Raw genomic sequence first — 19,862 nt, 5'->3', positions numbered from 1 at the left:
TCTCGTCCCCTCTTAATGGGCCTTTGGTCACAGTGTCTCCTGCTTCACATATGATTTCAGAGACAAATGTTTTTGTAATCGCTCAAGCCTTTTGACCCCCCCTCCACATTTAATGTAACAATATTTTATGTGTAAATGAGTGATTTTCTTTCTTTACTTTTATACCACAACTGAAATTCTCCACAACACATTATGTAGATCTGCTTTATACGCTGCCTCCATTGACCTTCCCCTCGCTGCTGCGATTTCTATACACTATATACATTCTATACCCATCAGCAGTGTCCTCGTAAGTGAACATTCTGACTTGGGATCCTGACTTTAACCCAACGAGCCAAGTTGAGACGACGTGGAACTCAAGTGGTTTGTATCATATGACTCCTCCTGTGAAATGTCCCGGGCATCATGCTGCGTTTGTGTAAAGAATCAATTATGCTGCGAAGATGGACGCAACTCACAGGGCTGACACAATGAAAGTACAAACTCATCAGTGCAATGGAATATTCTGAGGACAGGAAGTACACAGAGGAAAGACCTGCTGTTTCACAAATGACTGCATGGTTATCAACGTATTATTTGAATTATGGCAACCAATTCACAGCACAATTTGAATCATACAACCTTTTTTAGAAAACATTAACAATATAATTGATAACAGAGAGCTCAATAGCTTCATTACTCACTTAACAACTGCTGTACCTTCCAATAGCGACACCAAATGATTAGTATGTCAGAAGAAATATTTAGTATCAAATTCAGTGTGCCAATAAATACAAGGATGTCCCGCTGCCTGCGGTCGCATTTTGCAGTACTCAAGACAGCATGCTGTTCTGGATATTCTGATGCACAATTCTCTGACTCACAACTAGTGTATGAGCAGATGTCAAAGTTTGAGCTGCAGAATTACAATAAAGTAGTATTTAAATGCACTACTTTGTATGGCTTGACATATGCGATTTGAAACCCAGTGTTAGTATGCAGCTTATAGTTGCTGGTTAGGTGGTTGCATGCAGAAGGATGTATTGAGGTAACTGTGAAAAAACATCCATTAACTTTACTTTCCTGTTACCATTATTATTCACTCAGTCCTTCGGTGATACCAATGACCCACGGTGGTCACCTGTGTATAACCATTATAAGTCTTCACCTTTACGTCATAACAACATTTCTTCTGCCTTTATTATCATGCTGAGGAACTGATATAATTGTATATGTGCTCATCAACACGATTATTAGATGAAAAACCAAAGAGAGAACTCAATGCTTCAATGAGCTGAAATAAATGAACGTCTTGCTGTCATCAGATACAAGGGGGGACTTCGCATGGCTTGATCAGGATCTGGAACTACATGATTTAATTTCCTCTCTCACTAGTGAATAAGATGTTATTTGATACATTTCCCATCAATACATGTGCAGGTATGTGAAAATAGTTCTGTGTGCAGTTTGTGAGTACATTTTATATGCTCCAGAATAACCTCACATTAGCCGCCCGTTATTTCAATAAACCTCCTCTTGCGTCTCGTTGACAGATCATCTGCCCAGAAAAGCAGATATTGTGGCCTTTAATCAGTCAGCCCCCTCCAAGCCGCCGTAGTCTCTTGTGCAGTATTTAAATTCCTCATTTACTCAGTTGCAGGCGGGACGTGCCTGTCCCCCATTGTTCGCTCTGAATAAACTGGGGAGCTGATCGTGTTAAGTGTGGCCGTGATTGATGGCTGCTGAAGAAATCTAATATACTCGCCCCATGCCATCGTTTGGCAGAAATAGGATCATGGAGAAAGACTTACATGAGCTGATTAAAGGCAGAAATTGAACTTAATGTTCCTTCCTTTTCTTATTTGTGTGTGTTTTTTAGGACATTAACCGCTGGGCTTCTAGGTGAGTGTGATGAAAATGTGTTGGGGAAATGAAGTGTGCATCTACGAGTCAGGTCACAGTTTATAGATTTAAACCCCGTGAAGTGGAGTGACTGTCATCAACCGGGCCTCCACGCCACGCTTATTGTTTTTACAATCCTAACCGCAGCTTAACATTATCTCCCCTGTGCTCGTGCTCACCCCGGCCCGGTCCATTCCAGGAAAATACTGAATTTTCATGGTTGCATGCATATCCCGTTCGTTCATGTCTGGCTGATAACGGCGACGTGATTTCTGTGATGCAGCTGCTTCATTTGCGAGAGGAGGAGCGCTGGAGGATTGTAGAGGGGGGAGATTCTGGTGACCCCTTGTGGGACTCAAGCTGCACTTCATGATGACTCGATAACTGACTACGGACTTGAAAGAAGGGGGTACTTCTATGTTCACTTTGGTTTAACGTTGTTAGCTGCACTCGTAGGGGTTGTAGCTAACGCAGGCATGGACACACAGGCAGGTAAAAGGACAAATCGTTTGGCAAAACACACACACACACACACACTCAAGAGCTCACTTGAAGCATCCATAAGTCTCAGCATCACCCTCTGTCTCTCATCTCCTTCCTCCTATGCTCCTTTATGCACATCACAGCGGCATTAGCACTTGATTTGGGTGTAATGGATCTCCCTCCTCCCCTTTCCCGCCCGTTCCCATTGGCTGCGGCTGGCCTCCGGCCCGGCCCACCTGCTCCACGGCGCTCCCCTTAATGTGACTGGCCGAGGATGATGGATCACCCCCTGTCACTTCCACCTCCTCCTCCAATCAACAACCAGCCATGGAAATTGATTGTTCTAATTTGCTCTCATTATTATTATGATATTAAGCACAATATACAGACGCAGCTCACTGTCAGATCTGGGCAACGGCGTCATTAGTTACAGGGGCTGGAGAATACGCCTCGGCGGGGTTTTCTCCCACAGACGCCAAGATGTAAAGGAATCAGCGAGCGTTGGAGAAACACACTGCTTTTTCTTAATAAGATTTGCCATGCAGCCCCTCACTGAGGTGATGTAGCATCTAATTAAGTTCAATGCGTTGCCGCTGAAGGAGATATGATTAAGTTCCTCCATGCCAGATGCAGCGAGTTCTCGTGCAGCTGCTGGATCGGAGGAAATGGGAGGTGCAAGAGTGAGAAAACACTTGTCCTTACATCTGCAATGACTGCAAATGTTACCAACCCACGGTTATTAAATGCTGCTTAGAAAATACAATCAAGACGCACGACTGTTCATTTTCACGAGGAACGGGGCTGAATAGCAATGAGGGCATGCAATTAAGGAAGCATCCCACGCAAGTGCAACCTCACTTCAGGAAAACACTGGTAGCTTATTCAATGTACTGCACGCCGAATACGTTCAATGACTTTGTAGATTGTGGTTTTTAATTCTTCCCACTCTCCTAAAAGCTCTTTTGTCTTTATCACCAGGCCTGAAGAGGTAGACCACTTGAAGGTCAGCAGTAATATGAGCGATACCCGCCCCCTCTCCCTCCAACTCCTATTACAGCCCCTCCCGCTGCTCCGATGTTCCTCAGACCCTGTGTATCCCTGGCCGTGCTAGCCCAGAGCATATCGGATAGTGCTTACATTAACACGCAGTGTCTAACAAACCGCTTACTTGCCTTTAATTGGATTACAAGGAGTGCTGCATTCCCATTGGTGAAATTAGGGGGGTCCGGGCACAGAGCCTGCTCCCCTCCCCTGCTTGAGCGAGAGATCTGATACGCTGTCCTCCCTAACGACCTGCAAAATGCCAGGTGTTCGATTGGTGGAGTGGCGCCGGCAGGGTTGTTTATTGGTCCATGACAGTGTAATAAGAGGGGATGCCAAGCCGACTGTCAGGGCGTTTTAAGTGTCTGCTCTGATCTAGTGTTGATTAATGAGACTATGTATTTATTTACTGGCCTTAAATACAGTTTGTGGAGCTAGTATTCTTTAAGTAGATTTAAAGGTTATCCTTGAAATATAGTAGCAGCATTTATTAAACAAATACTTTTGTCTGAAATAAAAAAGCTGTATTGGTCCTCTTTTGTTTATCTTGTAAATGCGACACACTCTGTAAAGAGGTGGTTGAACTACGTGTTTTCTAATAATTTTCCAAGGGCGAAAGCAGCATACAGGTGTTATATTTGAATCAAACTTGTAAAAAATATAATAATGCAGGTTAAGGCTACCATCCTGGCAAATTGGTTTTGGTTTCATTTAACAGGATTTCTGCTGACACCCTTTAACAGCACTGCATGAAACTGAATTAGTTTTCCCATACCATCACCAATTCCTGCTTTGATTGAACAGTTTGCTGGTTACGCTGGATAAAATGAATATAAATCTATCTGCATCACTGAAAGCCTGTGGTCAGTGAGGATATGCATTTGTAAAAATGTATAATTGACCCTTTGAAGTAACAGTACAGCATTGTTTCACATTAGCCTTCATAAATGCTGTGATATGCGTAAGTGTGTGTGCGCGAGAGAGAGAGAGAGAGAGAGATTAAGTGCAGCCTTCTGACCTTCCTCACTTTGACCTCCGACCTCAGCCCTGCGCTGTACATCTTGTGCTTTTCGGGCCTTTTCATCCCACATTACCCAAACCTCTGACCACTAACTTATGTGGAGTCCTCGGCACAAGCTGCTGAAAATCTGGCAGCTGCTCGCCTCCTGTGAAGAAGGACCCTCTCCATCATGTGGGTGACACCTTAACTGTCCTGCTCTCGCTCAGTGAGGACGGCCCCCTGCCACCACACACACACACACACACACACGCATGCCAAGCCGCACACAGCAACACACACACACACGTTCTCTTGTGGCGGTGAAAAGGACAAACACAATGACACAAAGTGCACAGAGTCACTTTCCTTTCTGTCACAGGTGCAAATGTAAATGTGTACTCGGGTGCACGGACACACACAAACACACACAAACATGCACACACACACACACACTTTCTAAAACAGTGTCTTGTATTCATACAAACTGTCTTTGAATCCTGGTTCCCACAGCACACACTACCTAGACTAGCAACAGAAACAATTCTCCTTTTGACTCCGTCTTTCACACACACACACACACACACACACACACACACACACACACACACACACACATGAATACACGCACACACTGGAGCTCAACTATTATGCCTTAATGTACTCTGGCCTGTCCCTGCAGGTGACCTGACCCGCACTGTCCTGTCTGTCGGGGAGAGAGAGCAGCCAATTCAGCCAGATGGCGGCCGAGCAGAATAGCTGCGAACAACAGGCCGAGTTAATGTGTGGCTTTAACCATTGTCTCCTTGGCCCCCGACAATGGAGCGAGTTGGGAGGGAGGAGCACTCGCTGGAGCTGCACCTAAAGATGGACTCGGCGTGTATTCTTTGAGGAGTTCATAAAAAGGAGGTAAAACCCACTTGATTCATCACTGTCTCATTTGGGTAGAAAAAAGGAAATGGACGAGGGGGATGCGCTGTGCTGGTGTTTTCTGCGGGGAGGTTTGCATTTGGAGTCAGCAGGAAAAGTGCAAAACCACCTCTGATTATTTGCTTCGTCGTTCGACGTTAGATCTATTCATCAGAGCTATAGGATAAAAACAAGTTTCAGTTAAAGGGTAAATTTGATGAAATCCATTAGTCAAATCATCTAGTATTGCTCCCACAGTTTAATCTCTGTTTTTAGTACAAAAACAGAGATCATTGTGCTTTGCTCCCTCAATAACCATTGCAACAACGGCCGCTAACATCCCTATTGTCAGCCTCTGTTCCTTGGCGCTATCACTTTCCTAAAGATGAGGGTAATTTTCTATGCAAATTTGCCGCCGTCATTGTCCCCGCCTCGTTAATCTGGGCCTGGGCTCCTTTGACAAACCCCTCTGTGATGGATGAGGCCCTGACAGCTCCAATGTGTGCGTGCATTTCCACAGATTGACATCATCATTAAGGAGCGAGAGCAGGGCCTGAATCACTGCAGATTTACTCCCCCCACCGCAACCACCACCACGTCCTCCCCTCCCACACACACACACACACACACACACACACGCACACACTTTGCCATAGCGTGCACACGCAACCGTACGCTTGTGTGAATGCAGGAAGACGCACAAAAGCAGCCCACCATCCGTCTTAACAGCTGAGGTTTCCCTTCTGTACCCACAGAGGCGGGCAGGCGGCAGAATGCAGAGCGCTCACTCATTGGCTGCCTGAATCTGTCATGTTGAAGTTAATTGGTGTAGGCTTTAAGCAAATTTCCAGCAGCACCCCCAAGTCATCGCACCACTTGATGAGTGAGCCACTGTCATGTGGCACCTATTGATTCACCCAGGGGATGAGATGACTCCCATAATGCTCGCTATGTCAGTGTCACCCTCTTAGAGAGTGGCCGATAGCTTCTTCTCCTCCTCGTCTGTGGATGTACATCTGAGAGAAGAGTATTTTAAATCATGCTTTATTCATATTCAGTCGATCAGGAGGGGATCCAGAGGCTGGATTTTTAGTGTTTGTATCGGCTAAAGTCCATTTTGGAGTTCATTTGAAAATGGAAAAATCGTTACCTAATCCTATTACTTTGGCCTCGAGCTACAACATAAGAAACACGGCGTTTGCTGGCAGAGCAGAAAAAAAGAAAAAGACAAGAGACACAAACACTGACTGAGTGGAGGCAGCTGCAGATGAGCAAATAAAGCATTCAATATTTATGACTGAAATTAAAACCAGATAAAGATGTCACATATTACCAGGTCCCCCCGCCCTCCTCTCCTCCCTCCCAGGCCTCTGGCCCCGACTCCGGTGCTCACAACTCTCTGCTCTCTCTCAGTGCGAGTGAAAGGGAAGCATTATTCCTTCCCAGCCCAATGTCTTCAAAGACAGTAATGAATGCAATGCAGTGACCCAGAAAATGGACTTTAGAGAAGGAGAGGGAGAAAAAAAAAGCAATCTTGCGTTTGTGGCGGAGCATTATCACTTTACTCCCCTCCCCTCGTCCTCTCCCCTCCTGGGCTGGTGTGTGCGTTTAAACGTGTGTGTGTGTGTGTGTGCGTGTGCACCTGCTATTACATGTGTCTCAAAGGGCCTATGTGCCTGAGTGTGTTCCTGTGAATTTGTATGAGAGTGTGCCCCAGCCTCTGATTGTGTGTGTGCATGCATATGTGTGTGTGTGTGTGTGTGTGTGTGTGTCGGTGGGTGAGCTGAAGTCTCCATCAAGAGGGAATGGGCACGGGCTGACAGGCAGGCCCATTGTGGGGTTAATTAAACACTTCAGGTTTAACACCCCGTCCCTGTCGTTAACCCAAACACTGCCTCATCACTCATTCCCGCCACACTTCAGTTAGAGAGCGGGGGGGGGACAATGGAGATGTCACTGCGGGTGTGTGTGTGTGTGTTGGGTGACGTGCGGGTAGTGATGGTGGAAGCGGTGAGAATTTGTATCAGAAACGGTCTTTTAAAAAAAAAATTAACCAGTATGTAATTCACCTCGCTGGGAATGTGGCACCAACGTTTCATTAAAAAGCTTGAGTGACTGCAGTTACGTCTCTATGGTTGTTTCATCAAAACAAAGCATACGACACTGTACAGGGATTGCAGGAGGTTTGTTATAGGCGCATAGTGATAGAAAACACACACACACGAGTGTCATAAAAAGTGTCTTAAATCTAGTGCAGGGGTGAGAAGCATTCTTTCACTGGAGATTTTCACTGGAGGCCTCTTTTGGATAGAGCGATTTCGGGACGAGCGTTGACAATAATGAGAGAAAACTTGGTCAAATCTTGGCTCATTGGTGCAAAGAAAATCTGCGTCTCACAATGCGGATACGAGCCACCAACGGATGTGAAATGATGCAGAATACACTTGTCAGAGTGTCGTTTCAAATGACCCATGCAAAATGCATGCATATTATCATTGAGGTCACACAGTCTAAAGGCACCTCAACAACTGTTTTTATATTGGAGCGAAATGTGCTAAAGCCACGAGATGTAATTGTTGACATACTTGTCAAACATTTCAATGACATCTATCATCTATGTAAACGTCTACTTTCCTTAAATGACCTGTTTCCTCAATCAGCAAGTAAGTGCAACAATTGTTTTCGTGCGCTTCTCACTAGTTTGTAGCTCAGATTATTTATTTGCACCAATAAGGCAAGCATAAAAATCATAATATGATATTATTTCTCTGATGTTTGAGTAGTTTCCGTGCTATAAAGGTGAGTAACACCTAAAAATCTCTTGATATTGGATTTCTGCGTGTTAGGTAATAAACACTTTATAATCATATTTTTTACCCGAGATCTAAAGCTATGAGGGACTTTAATAAATATTTGTTGATTGTTTTGCCTTCATTTTGTCCCACATCTATATGGGATGTTGACGTTAAGATTCCTTACTGAGGGAAGAAGCACTTGCATTAGCATTTCTATCACTTTCTTTCATTAACATCGAGATACAAAAAAACGTTAAGGACAACTTCAGGAAAACTACGGATACGCACCAGATGACAACATGAATGCATGACTCTTTCTGCAACATATATTACACGTCACTGATTTTGAGACATGTACCCCCTGTCTGCAGTGTAATGGATCCTCACACCACTAGGCCGCAGTAGTTTACACCACTGACAACTTAACCAGTACACTCAGTTAGCACAGGACACTGGATGAATGAATGAGTGACTTAATGAAGTTTTAAGAGCCTCAAAACGATTTGCTGTGATGATGTATCTTTGCCAAATACATAGGCAGCCACCATTAAATACATTAATACAGTAATAATAATGAAGAAAAGGTGACTTTGTGGTTACAGTGACTATAAGGACAAAACAAACCTGAATAGTCTTAAACGATTACAGGTTTAATAGCTCTCATAGATACATATTATTAAATTAGTTCATTTTCCATCAGTGTAACACATGACATTCAAGTGTTCTCCTCCTAATGAAAAACTAAATGACACAAAGCAGAAAATGAGTCCCACTTTCTAAAAGGCATCCTTTATATAGGGCTTATAAGTAACAAACCATGTATTTAAAACCATTGAAATCCATTGATGCGTCCCTGTTTGTCTTTCTATTTGCTATTAATGCAGTTATAAATGTTGGTAACTCATTCATGAATATGCTATGAAATGGGTTTTCTGAAGTTCTAAAAGCCATTGAGATGCAGGTAAATGTTAATAAGTTGTTAGTAAATGGGTTGAATTCCAGATCTTCTGCTGACTTAATAAAGTATTGAGTAACAGTTTCTGTATAAAAGGGTCTTGTTGGACCACATATAGCCTTTGAAAACATAAATGTGGTACATAACAAATGCATTATTTGTTGAAGCAAACTATTATTAACGCTGCAGAAAAGCTATAGTTTATTTCCCCCAGGAGTTTTTATTTGCAGGTTTACATAGATAGTGGGCCATTTAATAAAGCAAACTGGGCTGTGTAAACAAGTAAATGAATCAAGTGAGCCACATTTCAATGTTCTTTTTCTAGCATAATTAAAATTAGCCAGGCAGATGTGAGCGAAACAGGTTTATGCGTCTAATTCAGGTATTCCCACAGATTCATGATGGCGCCGTTTTTTGTTGCCATGTTGTTGTGCATCTGTATTATCGTGCAGGTTTGGTGAGACGGAGCCTGCGCCCATGATGCAGTCTTTCCATTAGCCATTAGCCCATTAGCCCGCTAGCGCTCAGGCTGTTGGAACAGCTTGAATGTGCGATGCTAATGCTTCAGGGATCCAACCCAAACTGGAGCCTTGGCAAAAGGCCAGACAGGAGGAGCGGTGCAACAACTTCCTGTACCTGCCCCCCCTCTCATATTATCACCTCACCCTCTTCCCTCGTTGGTTTGTCCTTTTTGTCTGCGGTGAATACCTATAAGACGAGCATCAGAAGTGTGAGATGCTTTACCATCTTTAGGCTACACTTTTCATTGGGCGTGCAGCTCTGTTTCATCCCCGTGCCATATGTTAGTAAGCAAGACTAATGAACACGTCTATCCAAATACGGTGGGGATATTTTTCTCCTTCAGTTCACTCGCTGTTGCCCACCGCAGTTTATCCCCGGTTTGTTTTCCAAGCATTTCTCATAAAAGTGATTTATCAAAAACACTTAATACCGAACTGCCGATGTTTCATCCTGAATGATTCCGAAGGCTGCTGAAGCTCGTGGTTTTTATGGCTGGGGCTGAAAAGGGTACCTCTCGAGGGCATGTTGCGTTAGCTTCTTGTAAAGTAGTAAGACACACACGCATACACTCTGCCCCTATTGGTGTGGACTGGGGATGGGCGGTGGGGAAATGTCAGGAGGGATAGAGGTCATTGCCTTCCAGAGGGATAAACGCATATTCCACATGGCTCCCTACCGCGTTATCATTTACTGCCCTATCGGACACGTTTTGCCGACTCTGAATGTATTTATATTTATAAAACGTATTCTTTATTTATTTTCTCTGAGGCCACTGGGCGTAGGGAGTGATACTGAAATCTAACATTTGGAGAGCCATCGTGACTGCCAGGATGCAATTTGTGTGCTATCTCCGTGAAAGAAAGGGGGCCGTGATGCCCCGGGGCGGCCATTTCGTTCCCTGCAGTGACATTTTTAACAGGGTGCCTTCAGGACACTCGGGCGCAGTCTGAGCCACGGGCTCCTCGTCACGGCAGACGGCCCGCGCACCGCACCGTGGACACACTGACTGTCTTTGCTTTAGTGGGACTCAATGTGCAGGAGCAAAGTTGGCATCTAAAGGCTACAGACGCAGCAAAGAATCTCTACAGGATCGAGGGGTTGAAGGGTTATTTTCTCTGTGAGCGTGTGCATTTTGCGGGCGTTTTGCAGTGAATTCTGTTCTCACGACGATTCCACGGTTGATCTTCTCATCAGCTCGAAGACGCGCTGTTCGCTTTCTTTGTCACCTCTTTGTGTTTCCTCCACCGGCAAAACAGGAGGCTTTTTAATGTCTGACGGCTTCCTTTCATTAACAATGATGAATACCAGTGTTGTGTGAGTTCCCTGTTCTTGCCTATATTTATCAAAGCAACATTAGGAGTGTATCAGCATCAATTTGCCATCATGGAGCACGGAGCTGCATTCCACTCATGTGTGACCATTATACTAATGAGGTTAATGGTTCAGCTGTGCTTACCATAAGATGGATGCCCCCCCAGTGGAACCTGCCCCTTTGTGTGTGTGTGTGTGTGTCATGCGCATCTGTGAGCTTGTCGTGTGTGTGTCTTTGCTTCCGCGGAGCGTAGAATGGAGGACCGAGTGAAAAAGTTTCTATCTTTTCCCATCGAAGAGGTTTGATGTGCTTCGACATCTCTTAGCCGGAGCCTCATTATCAGTCGTAGCTTTGTGTGAACCTCTCCGTCGTCCAGAATTATCTTTGAACTTCACAAACTAATGTGATGAACTAATGACTTCTTGTAAGCTATTACAAGAGGGCGGATCACTGATGTCTATTTTTTGCTAATTACAAATGGTAAAACCAGTGAAGCCTTTTATAAGCTTGGATACTGTTTATGTTCTGCCACATGCTATTCAGTCTAAAAGTGAAAGAACCCTCAGGATTGAGATTGCACCATTTCTTTAACAGATGGGATGCCCCAGCCATCTGTATTGTTGTTGTTTTTTCTCCCGTGTTTTTAATGTGTTTAGGTTGAGAAATGCTCTATCTGACTCCATAAAGGTCTACCTGCTAACTCCCGCTCAGCCTGCTACACCAGAGACATTCAGAGATATGAGCCCCACAATTCAAACAAAGTGAGTAGAAAGTGATTAAACAAATAAACACCCTTGATATTGATTTTAATGTTTTGACATAAACAATTACGAGGTCTCGTATTTGTTTGTTTTTACTTTATTTTCGATTTCATTTTCTACATTCACAATGGTATCGTGGGCCAATACATGTTGGCGCACAACCCCAAAACCACAGTATTGCTTCTTAATTAGATTTACAGGATATTAAAAACACAGTAGGTGCTCCTAAACGATGATCATTGGAGACAGTGCTGAAATAGCAGGCTATCGTACATTTCTTTTATATTGCTAGTTGAACCGTAACAATATTTTTTGCGTTTATAAATGTATTCAATTATCACCACCAATCTCCCAAAATATGAAAAACCTCAAATTAAGAGCGCAGATTTGGAAGTACAAGACTTGATAATCTTCAGAACGGTGCTTTAATGAACAAAGCGAACAAAGCGTTGGCCTCATTTACTGTTAATGCAGTCAAATGCTTTTTCTCAGTGGGTGCTGCCCAATAAGCTGAGGAGAGGAAGGGCATCGGGTCTCTGGAGGGGTACAACTTTAATTGGATGATCTGAAAGTCCTTTCTCCCAATTTCAAATGTAAACAAGGCATGTCATGGCACATCTAACACCAAATGATGAAACCTCACAAAAATGCCTCCCAGAAGTTTAATAGTGTTGTTGTTTTTTCTTTGTGTGGCGTCTCGGCAACACAAAACCACAGATTGCGTCTTTTTGTCAAATCGTGACCTCCACGCGGGTTCCCGTTTGAATATGTACTTATCCTTCTGCATACAACAATAAATCCGTAACCAACGATCATTTTTATTTTTTATTAACCAGTCATTTTTATATATATTTAAAAAGTTGTTCTTTAGTTTGTAAAATGCATAACAACAACTGTCCAAAACAACCGTAACAACTCTCCAGTCATGACTGACAATTCAGTGTTTTCTCCCACAGTCCAAAACCCAAATACGCTCGATGACATAAAAGGAAAAGTTGCAGATCCTCTGTAACAAGCAGAAACGTTTAACAAATTACTTTATTTAAAAAACACACAAATAGTTTACTCTTTATTGGCAGGTGAGTATTCTTAGGAATAATTCTTTTGGTTTTTGCACATACATTTTTGGGGCTGGCTTTGACCGCTTTATGATCATTAGTTAAACACATTTTTTTTAAAGTCAATGTATACAACTTATGATCAATATATTTTTATAATTATTTTATAATTCCCATTTTTTTAGACAGGGGGATTGTCAGGTTGATTATTACATTGTATACGGCATTATATTATTTTTTGTTTAAAATGCTAAAGCCTAATGTTAATACCTTTTTAAAACTAAGTTTAGCATCATTATGATAATTTATTTGCTGTAAATGCATCATCCAGAATGTAATATTTACCTTAGCTGAGGGAGTTTCAATGCCTCTGTAATAAAAAACGAAGAAAAGGAAAAGCTCATTTTCAACCCAACCTAACCAGATTGAAAATGTGTTTATTTTGTTAAAACTTCCTCTTGGGTTTTTTAAATGGAATTCAAACAGTCTCACAAATCTTCATAAGTTACTCATTGCTTTATGTTTTAAATGAATCCCACTGAATCACAGTAGTGACTCATTAACTGAACTGTACGTTCCACTGTTCTGATAGAACTTGTCCACTTATTCCAGAAAGGTATTTAATGGCACAAAACCACATGGCAGAAAAATGCTCAATGATCAGTTAACGACCAGCTGAATGGGTCATTTTATCCTAGAGGCATTTAATACCAATAATATTGATGTTAATGTGAAATTACTTTTTGTTGGGGTTTTTCTCACCGTATTATGCAGATTGCCAAGAATCAAACCCAGATGAGCTGAAGGCACGACTGTAATGTAAATATCCTTTAGAGTCTCTGTGTCCACACACTATTCTCTAGGCCCAAACTCTGAACTTTGGACCAGCTGGGATGCAGCTGTACAACTTTAAAATATTGACTGATATGTATTCACAAAAGAGCAATACGAACATTACAACGAATCCTACATGTTCAGTACTATACGTTAGCGTGGGATGTTCATCTCCCTATTGTGTAGCGCAAGATCTGTCAGCTTGCAAAAAAAAACAGCGGTTACACTGAGGATAACAACAAATGTCTCCCGTGCTGTTGTGTTGCTATCCTCGTCTACATATGGGTGATAATATCGGGCCTTTAAGTTTGTTTCCCAGTGCCTCAGCGAATGTGTTGAGGAGCTGAGCTAAAGAGTTGCTGAGGCAGTGAGTTAGCTTAGCCGACCCTTGGGCCTTTAAAGCTGCTGAGCACAGCACAGCACTTTGCAAGCACACACACACACATACACACATACACTTACACGCAGCCCTGATAGCACATAAAAAGTTTTCAACCCCTAAAAAAAACACTCGTGTTTGCACAGCTCCATCTCCGCTGAGTAATTTAACAAGACTTCTATCAACGTCTCAAGGATGTGAAATATGCAATCGACAGACAACCAATCGTACAGGAAGAAAAGTGTTCCATAAAGTTCACACTGGTGGCTGCTTTATTGGCTCTTTCAGGATCAGGGAAACTCATAGCCAATGGGAGCGCCGGAACACAGACGGCATATTAATTCATCGCTATTCGTTAGGACCTCCGCATGTGCTAAAGATGGTAATCTTAAGTAATTTGTTAGTGCTGCATCGGCGCTTTGACTTTTTAGAGAGCTACTTGACAGCAGCGTTAGCCTCTGGGCTCCAGTCTTGGAAAAAAAAAAAAAAGACAATCCTCCAATTTGCAATTCATACACATTGGGGGAAATGTTTAATTCCACGGCCGTTATTCAACTCAGTTCATTAATTAAGGAAAAAACGCTACCATTCTCTTCCCTGCTTTCCCGCCATCTTTTTGATGAGCTTTCTTCAGGAGTAATTGAGTCCGTTAATTAGACAGAATTAGGCTCTAATTATTCCAAAGGCCCAGTGCCGGGGGAGAGAAGAAACCAAATGTGCCATATTTCACCGCCTTGCCACTCTAGCAGCTTTCACTGAATCCCCGCTAACTCTTTTTCATGTCCTCTACACTGTCGGTTTCACAAAAAAATGGATTGGATATCAGGCCTCCTAATTCTGCCGCTCGGCTCAACAGGAGAGCTCTTTTGACATTTTGTGCTCACTTCTGCCTGATTTCAAGCCTGTGCTGCAGTAAATGCATTTCATTACAATGGGGTGTTTTATTTTCTCCAGCGCCGTCTATGTTATATTAAAGGGGACGGGCATCCGTCTTGTTTATGTCCTCCCTCAGCCTTTCAGTCGGTGGCAGTGCTTTGCTATATCACATTTTTACGGCCTCAGCTGCAAGCGTCTCTTTTTTACGCAGAGCCATAGATTTAAAGATACCGAAATGAATCCTTTTCAGCAATATTCAAAAGATAAGCCGCCTGTTTGTACTGCACAAGACTGCTGTTGTAGGGTAACCCGGCAACTTTTAATATAAAATGTTCTGATCAGTTTTTATTTCGTTTATCTGTAAACAAATCCCGGAGTTTGGTATGTGCACATAAAATTACACACATAAATTGGGTGGACTGCAATGGCCTTATATTCCCGTAACATATTTTGAATGTTAATACCTTGTTTTTAGCAGCGTGTCATTTTTATTTCTTCACTTGGGAAAATCTGAAATTTGAATGTGATGCACAAACAAAATCTTCGGAGGCTCAGCCTCACGTGCTTCTAAATGTTAACACCTGTCCCAGCAGGATGTGTAAACACTCCTGAAACAAAGTCAACAAACCGTGAAATGCGTTCACGTGAGCCTCGTAGTCAGCCAGCTTTTGCGGTAATGCAACTATTGATTTTAAACATCATAAATCGGAAGATACTAGAAAAACAAGACATTGCAGTCTGCTCTCACCGTCCTCCCTCTCTGCCGGCGTTAAACTAAGCGATGCTTTGTTAATGGTCTAATATCGTCTCCCGCCCGTTCAGAAGCCAGACAGAAGCCATGCAGCACTTTGACGTAAAATGAACCAGTACACACACAGGAGCAGCTGCTCTGCCAGAGCCTCCCATGCAGATGTTGAATTGGACAGACCACCCTGCAGCGCGAGGGGGCGAACGGTGCGACGAGTCACACTGTCGCCAAACCTGCCGTGATGGATCGTCCCCCCTCTCGTGCCAAACTACGACGAGTGAGGGATGGCCCGCTCCGATTGGTCCAACTCCAAGCGTTAATGGTTATTCCCAGATTGAAGCATGAAAAGGCCCTTTAGCTGCTCTCATAAATATGGAAAAGAGGTAAAAAAAAGAAAAAATAAGGCCGATCCATCACAGGAGTTATGAAGGTTTGCGCGCACAAAAGCTCAGAATGAAACCACTGGAGAAGTTGTGGAGGAAATATACAATGTTAATCATGAAAAAAATGTGTTCTCCACTTATAATTAGTTCTCTAATATAAAGTTTTCTAATTTAAAATGATACGAGCCTTCCTCCGGAGTCAAAGGACTGCAGGGAAGCTTGTATATCAGACTCTCATAGTGCTTTGATCCAAGCTTTCCTTTATGTTCAAGGGTAAAACTGTCACCCGAAATGAAAACAGCCATAAACCAGGCATTGTTCAGTGGTATTTTTCTCTATTTTCTGATGCCAGATGCTGCATGTTATATGAAATGCCCCCGTCGTATTTTTCCCAGTGACAGCGCCATAGCTTACTCTAAGGGGACTGGGGTTAGTTTATCCTCAACTGGTGTATTACTCTTTGAATGTCTCTAAGTTAAACTGCTGGCGACAGCTTATCAGTCAATGTAATGCACAATGCCTCTCCGTGTGCGGAGCAGGGGAGTAATTCAATATCCCTATATGATTCAAGGCAAAAGAGGGGGAAAAAAATAAAAGATTTATGCCTCCAACGGGGGCAAGGGACATTAATGTTGGCGGAGTCTGAACTTCCTGCAAGAAAAATGTTTCCCTGGGATCAGTCTTCCATTTGTAATTCATTCTAATATTACATTTTGTTTACCAGAAAAGATAAATGGAGAGCTCAAAGACATGCAAATGTGGGGTGGATCCGGTTTGGGACAATAAAGGACAGTAAATAATATTAATGTTTTTACTTTTGTGCAGTATGTAGTTCTTTCCTGTTCTGCCCGTGGAGGTTTTCTGGTTTCTTTGTATTTCAGGAGCTTTAGTCACGGAGAAGGAGTCCATACAGTGTCTCTTCACGCTGAGTTGTCCCTTGTTGTTCTTCTCGGTTTGTTTGTTCAGCGAGTTCATTTGGTATTCTCTTTGTTTTCGCAACTCTGCGAGGCCCAATTCCTCCTTTTAACCATGAAATCCCACCGTGACCTCCGACCTGCAACTAAGTCCTTTCCCCACCACCAGCCGGATTACAAACAGTGAGTTTTCAAAGAACACATCTCTGAGGAGTTGCGTGTTTGTGTGTTTGTGTTCTTGTGCTGGTGTGTGCCTACAAAACTTCTACACAACTTTTTCTCTATAGTTATATTTTCCGTCCTGCTGCGTGTAATTTGATTCAAAATGATGAATGTGCAGCCGACAAAAAAACGACTGCAGACGCAAATAGCACCTGGAGGACCAAGCGCACACACGGCACAACAGACTTCTCCATCACTTCTAAACGTGAATTTCAGACTTTTTTTTTGATCCACGGGACCTCCGAGTTTACGAGCCGGGTCAAGACCGTTCGCCTCGTCGGAGCGACCCTCTACCCTCTCACGATTTCTGACTCCGGGGGGAGTAGCGATAAGATTGTTGCACCTGTTTCACAACACGTATGGACATAAAGGCCTCGTTATCTATTTTCACATGCAACTTAAAGGGCGATTGGAATAGTCGAGCAAAACTACACCGAGCGTAGGATGGAGTTTCAACTTCAGCCAGGACATTTGTTGATTGGCTTCTTTTGAATGTCTCGCTTTTACTGTTAATAATGAAATGAACAGGAAACCATAGACTAATATAATTGATTTCTTGGCAATTCCTTGGATTGAGGCAACTTAAAAGGTTTAATGCAATTGAAGCTAGGATCTATTAACGGAACGTAATGGCTTATTATAGTGAATTAAGGATCGATTAAGGCTTGGGATTGTTTTCCCTTTGATAACTAATTAGGTTTGCACTTGTTGATCCCATGAAAAGACGAAAAGTACCAATGAATTCTTGAGTACTGTCCATGTGTAAAGGACGCCTCAATGAGCCACATTGAGGGGACATTTTACATCATCAAGATGAACACGGGCACTACTGTTTATTTTGAGTCGATCAGCACAAAACTGTGCTTCTATGTGAGTACTGTTTTCTAAATGCCCGGCTGTTTGGGGAAATGATTTAGTCTTAAGAATATATTTGTGTTTTTCTTGTTGTATGCACTGCAGCTTGTTTCAAGGTAAATTGACCAGGAGAGGTCTTTCTATCAGCCAAAGGGAGCCTTTTTTTTGATAGGTCGTCATCATTTTTAATAATGGAATATTCAGATTTGCAAACAATATAATTGCCCCATATTTAATTGATATTCAATTATGTCATTTGATACTTTTAAAACAATCCCAATGCAACAGGATAAATAAAGATATAAAAGTCACGCAGCAGAACTCACGCGTACACACACACACACACACACACACACTTTCTGGCAAAACCCACTCAGCGAGTACGCAGGTGTTTATAAGCAAAGCAACACTAGCTGTGGCTCCTCTCAGCAGCTGATGAAACAGTCAGCTTCCACCTTTTAGAGTCAGTGATGAACTCCACATAATCCGGTAAGCTGGCTTGCCTTATCTAAACATCTACAAGTGTTACTGACTAAACTAATGCCACCTTATAGCCTGTGAGAAAAACACCCGGGCTGATGTTCTTGAAAGTGGCCATTGTCCGTTTGCAGGCCATTTGAAATAATCGCAGTTAATATACGTTGTTTGCAAAGGACTTCTTGGATAGCATGCCTGGGAGGAAAGCAGATACGCACTTAATCCAGCTGCCACAGGAGCATCATTAATTCCTTTAATGAACCTGTAACCTGAGAAAAGTTAACCTGTGAACCTGTCATCCTCAACACACATTTTGCGGTGATTCACAAAAAACAGGCTTATCTCTCATTCGCAAGGAACTGGCAGTGGAGCAGCTTTGTTTTCCGGGGGGATATGAGGGCGCTGCGGTCATGGACATTAGTGAAGGCATTAGCAGAGTGGTGCAGCCAGGCCTCTTCCTGCCATGCAGGGTTACGGTGTCACGCCTTGAGCTCTGATTGAGTTACAGTCCAGAGAGAGAAGGTCACGGTGCCTCTGCAGCGCGGCTGCCACTCACATTCGCTCGGACTCCGGAGGTACGAACGCTCTCGCATGTGGAAATTACACACGCACCTTACAATCCCCCAAGTAAACCCGAGGTCATTTGGAACTGGTGTTTGTGTATGTGTTGTTTGTTTGGGGGTGTTTTACAATTGTGCCATGTTAAATCAGAGTGGAGCCTTAAAGTTTATTATTAAAGCCTCAATACATTAACTGCCTCAAACGTTATCCACAACAATAAGTGTGTAACGTTGGCTTCAATCATATAATCAGACATGCACTTCTTTCATTAGATTGTTATTGACGTGCAGCACCAACACTAGTGTAATTAAGTGTGCTGGGTTCTTCTAGATGGAAAGCATTTGTTGTCACCTGAACAACATTTAATACAAATAGTGAACAGTAAAATCACACTTTTCACACAATCTTCTCAAATTCCAATGTCCTCTGAAATCAGAAATCATTTATCATATTCAATGTATTGCTTTACATCATACAAGACATTAATTACAAGCAGCCGATAATGTCAGTTTACTAGTTTTAAGTCGAAGGCATCGTCAAGTGCCAACAAGCCTCTGGAAACATGGCTGCAAAGCCTCTGCTGGCTTTTAGACATAACCCAAAATAAATCATAAAGTGTGGAGTGACTACGGAAGTAGCAGCTGTGTGATAACGCCTTAACTCTTCAGACAGTTTTCCTGTTATCTCCAGGCGTTATTCTGCAGAATAATCAACTAGTTGTTTGTTGCGGCGAGAGAATACTCTCTGAATAAATAGCCATTTGTTTTGGTGATAACAGGGAATAATAAAAATAACCTTTTGATTTCAATGTGATAGTATCTGGATTCGCCCTGTTTGGGGCAACAATGTTGAGGCACAACGTTTGGCATCGTAGGTGATGAGCAACTAACCAGTAAAGC

At 42.8% G+C, this 19,862-nt stretch overlaps 1 protein-coding gene across 1 annotated transcript in view; it reads right to left on the bottom strand.

The window, feature by feature from the left end:
* Positions 1-19,862, bottom strand: part of slc2a15b (solute carrier family 2 member 15b) — a 50,392-nt gene that overhangs the window by 13,017 nt on the left and 17,513 nt on the right. The window lies entirely within an intron of this gene.

This window comes from Gasterosteus aculeatus, chromosome 9, assembly GCF_964276395.1.
Source record: "Gasterosteus aculeatus chromosome 9, fGasAcu3.hap1.1, whole genome shotgun sequence".
Taxonomy (NCBI): domain Eukaryota; kingdom Metazoa; phylum Chordata; class Actinopteri; order Perciformes; family Gasterosteidae; genus Gasterosteus; species Gasterosteus aculeatus.
Note: the sequence above shows the minus strand (reverse complement) of the source record. Positions and strands in the feature narration are given on the sequence as shown.